We start from the raw sequence: 4,623 nt of genomic DNA on the forward strand, positions 1-4,623 counted from the left end.
TCACATTTTCCTTAGAAAAAGATTTATAAAGGATTAGTACGTCTAATAAGACTTAATGAAATAAGTCATTTTAGCATGATCGACTGATTGAACTTTGTGCTAACTCCACTTTCATAGAGGTACACAGAATAGAACAAACAAGTGTTTTACACTTAATATTTAACATTGAAATTAAGTGGGATTATCCCACCTAACTCATGATTCGCTTTGCATACTCAAAAGTGTTTTATTTATGCAAAATTAGATGTGCATTTTTATGTTTGCTCTTAACCACCTTAATGGCAACTGTGCAAAGTTATCTTTATTAATGCCTGTAAAGTGGAGGCATAAACTTCATTGTGTGTAATAAATTTCATGATGAATGGACCCAAAGAAATGGCCCAAAATGACTTGGAAGAAAGTCTGGTTCCATTGATCTATATTAAAAGTAGGTTTTTTCCTTCTCCTGTAAAGTTATCATTTTGGAGATACAAGGTCTTCTTTCGACAATAGCGATATTATATTATTATTATATAGATTATTATTATTATAAAGGACAGTTTTAATCAATCTAGAGGTGTATGTTATAGCAATTAGGCACGTGAAATACAGCACTACACATTACACTACATTACACAAAAGACAGCAGTGTTCACTCACAATCATTCCAGCCCTACAGAACTGCAGCTCATTTCACTAATTAATCTTTTCTTTTAATGTGGCACTGATGAATAGATGATATAATGCACAGTGGAAATTCATACCTGTACACACGGTCCTCAATGGAGTTGTATGCTTTAGACAGTTGTCTGTGTGGGCAGTGTTGAATTAATATTCAAAATTAGCACTGGGTGGCACGGTGGTGCAGTGGGTAGAAGGGCCTGGGTTCTGTGCTCCAACCGGGCAACCAGGGTTCTTTCTGTGTGGAGTTTGCATGTCCTTGGTGTGTATTACCAGCGTAGATAGTGTATGCGTGTTTAAGATCTGGACAATATTTATAATAACAGTGATACAGTATGTCACAGTATGCTTTTCTGAGCATATTGTGGATATCATTAGTACTTAAAAAAAACACTCCAGAACTCCATGCTTGATTCTAAAGAGAGCAGTAAAATGTTGGATAAAAATCATTGGATTATAATTTTCAATTTGCTTTTTAAATGTGAATGTGATGAAAACGTCATATCATATATATGGTAAAAACAAGTTCTTAAAGAATTGTGATGTTACATTTTTGCCATATCACCCACCACTAAATGCATTTCTAAAAATGATCTTTTACCAATCATTCACTGACATGCAATTTTCAATATTTTTACTCTTGTACTGAATGTAAAATGTAACGTTGTAACTTTCTAACCCTGAGTGTAAAAGTTACCTTCGTCACACCAATAAAACAAAACCATACCAGCACAAGTTCATTTGTGTCTATAATCAATATGACAATCAATTCTTTGTTTATTTTCATATCTCAATCATGTGAAAGGTTACACATGACAGTATTTGGTGTCGTTGAACATTTGATTTCTCTGTCAGGCCGACTGCTTCACTGGTGCACTAGTTAAAGAGACAAAATAACAAGAAAAAGGGCTTACCAGAGACAGACAAGAGTTTTAAGCTTGTTATTTGAGGAACAATGTGGTAAGTGAAATTGTATCGACAATGCACAGAATAAATAGTGAACTTACTATGTCAACCCAGGCCTTCAGCATGGCTTATCTGCCTGACTTTGATGTTGCTGGTAATTTTTCATCCACTCTTCTTTCTAATAAGAAAAAAATGGAACTTGAAAATGTGTATACGCTTATGCCAGTAAACAAGCAACAAGACTTAACAAATAAATTTGCTTACAGTCATTACCACTGCTGGGAATGTGAGCTAAATTTGTCAGGTGATTTGCAAAATTAATGCAAACAAACAACAACAATTATTATTGTTATTGTTATTATTATTATTATTATTATTATTATTATTATAGGTGACAGGTGCATAAGATTTTCGAAAAGCCCACTGCGAGCTGTAATAAAAATTTTACATGGAACTCCATTAATGGATTTAAGAGCCCATATCATGAAAAAACAAATTTACCTTGCTTATGTAAAATAAAAGAGTTTAATGTAGGATGTAAACACTGTAAAATTTCAAAATGCACTGTTCGCTCCCCAAGCTGCAGAAACCATCTTTAATTCACTGTTTTTGTGAAGTACACCCATCCAGCCTACATCAGTGTAGTTCCGACTACACATGCTGAAGTTATAAGAAGTGTTTTAACTGCTTTTTTAATGAGGAACAGTATCAGCCAATCAGAACAGATATAATTTAGAGAGATAATTTACATATATCAGTCTTAAAAGCACAGTAACAAAAACAGCCGATTTAATTTTAGGGGATAAAGAGTGATTGAAAAATGATCATGTAAAAATTAGTTAAGGATTAAGTCATGAGTGGACCTCTAAGAAAAATATAGTATATGGGCCCTTACTAGATGGTAAATGGTAATCCTTACGCAAATATCAATTTACACATTATCATCCTTGGAAATGTATTGATTAGATTCTGTTCTGGGTGATTTTTTTTATTAAAAATGGCAAAACGTACCTCTTCAGGGGTCATGCCCTCAAAAATGGATTTTCTCACTTCTTCATCGGTATGAGTTAAAGGGTGGTAATAGTCAAAGGACTGTGGAGTAGTTGTAGAAAGTTCCTTTCAAATTAAATTCACATTTCAAAATAACAAATAAAGTTTATACATTTATACATTATACACAAGATTATACATTATTATCCTGCTTAATTCCAGCACAGAACAAAGTATATCTTATCAAAACCAATGTTGTTGAACATGAACAATGAATCATAGAGATATAATCAAAACTATTACATTTTTACCATACTTTCCTACTACAGATTACTTTTTTATACTTTCCTACTATACAATACATGTACGGAAGTATCTATAAACAAAGAGGTACATCCAATATAACCTCAAACCTAAAACTAAATGTGTACATATCACTGGCCTCTAGATGTTATAAAGCTCTTACCTTCACATTATCTGCAAGTGCTGGCAGCACCAGAGCAGCACACAAGATACCAAGAAGCAGCAGAGCCCTCATGGTGGCTGATTGTATTTGTGTTTTGGCTTCACTGTCTGTTTGTGGACAGCTTCTAAAGAAGAACGTGTTTAAAAACTGGTCAAGGAGGAGCTATTCATGAACCAGCGGTCACTCAACCTGCCCATCACAAACCTCTTTTTTTGGGAGGGGGTGAGGGGTTAGTTAGTCCAACATTACATGGCAAAGTCCTCTAACAGATTTTCTGTGGACAAAACTGCACTTCAACTGGCTGCATATGTTATGACAGGGAGGCAAAAAGGCAAGCAAAACAAACCAAAAACTACCCATGTGTCACATGAATTTTTTGCTCTTGAATTTTAATCAAAACTCAAATGGGAAAAAATCAAGGATATCACTGAAAACAAACTGAATTCATACATGTTCTGTAATGGTTCCATGTCAAAGGTATTCACAAGATTTTGCAGTATTAAATCTGGATATTGTGGCAACATTGATCAGACACCCTGCCTTTACAGATCTGGAGAAATCAAGACACACCTGATACATACACAGACAAACAGATACATACACACACGCATACACACCTACATACAAACTGTCATACACGCATACATACATACATGCATACCTACATACACACATACACAGATACACACCAATACACACCTACATGCATACAAACCTACATACAGACATACATGCATACCTACATACACACCTACATACATACATACATGCATACACATCTATATACATACATACCTACATACATACATACATACCTACATACACACCTACAGACACACATACATGCATACCTACATACACACATATATACATACAATACTGTATAGCAGTCAAAAGCCACCATTACTTTCATGAAATCCAATTTATTTCATTTATTTAATGCCAAATCGAGATGGCCATTAAGTATAAGTAAGTTGGTTGCATTTTCTACTTCTAATGGTCAAAGTAATCAGAAACACATTCAGTGATATTGAGGTCTGGACTCTGGGATGGTCTATTGTTCTGAGAACACCAGCAGCTTCTTTATTTGATTAGCAAATTTCATTCTTTTGTTGTCTATATTCTTTTCTCAGTAACAGCTTCTTCACAGCTACACATCCTTAGTGTTGAGCTGTTTTCTAACAGTGGAGGGATTCACAAAAACACCTGTGGATTTTTTCAGATCTGAAGCAAGAGTGGAGCTTGATTTTCTCCTCTCTCGCATAGATGGAAGCTTTAAATACTGTCTATCTGATGGTGACCAAAGTCTACCAGGTGTTATTGTTGTTGCACGGTTATTAGCAGCCCTGTACATTTTCTCTGTATCTTTTAATAACTGCAGTTTTCTCCCCCACTTATTTTTCCTTTCTTTTGGCCGGTAAATTAAGTTTATGATCAGGGACAGCACAGCTGATCTTGTATCCTACACTCACTTTAAGGAATAATGGAATAACTTCCATCCTTTGTTTCTCAGACTAACAGTTACAGAATCTGTGGTTAGAACACATCAGTGTCCACTTCAGGCTCTAATTGACAAAAAATAGTTGAAAGTTCAATCCAAA

The 4,623-nt window shown here is 34.8% G+C and overlaps 1 long non-coding RNA gene across 2 annotated transcripts; it reads right to left on the reverse strand.

The window, feature by feature from the left end:
* Window positions 1–1,394: 1,394 nt before the first annotated feature.
* LOC118825678 lies at window positions 1,395–3,231 on the reverse strand. Of its 2 annotated transcripts, none has more exons than XR_005008679.1 (4): window positions 3,023–3,231; window positions 2,578–2,658; window positions 1,668–1,744; window positions 1,395–1,536 (listed from the first exon to the last, which is right to left on the reverse strand). It is a non-coding gene; the product is annotated as an uncharacterized LOC118825678 (long non-coding RNA). The 2 variants fall into 2 exon arrangements; XR_005008680.1 differs by having other exon boundaries at window positions 2,578–2,682; window positions 3,023–3,197.
* Window positions 3,232–4,623: the final 1,392 nt, after the last annotated feature.

Source organism: Colossoma macropomum, unplaced genomic scaffold, assembly GCF_904425465.1.
Source record: "Colossoma macropomum unplaced genomic scaffold, Colossoma_macropomum, whole genome shotgun sequence".
Classification (NCBI taxonomy): domain Eukaryota; kingdom Metazoa; phylum Chordata; class Actinopteri; order Characiformes; family Serrasalmidae; genus Colossoma; species Colossoma macropomum.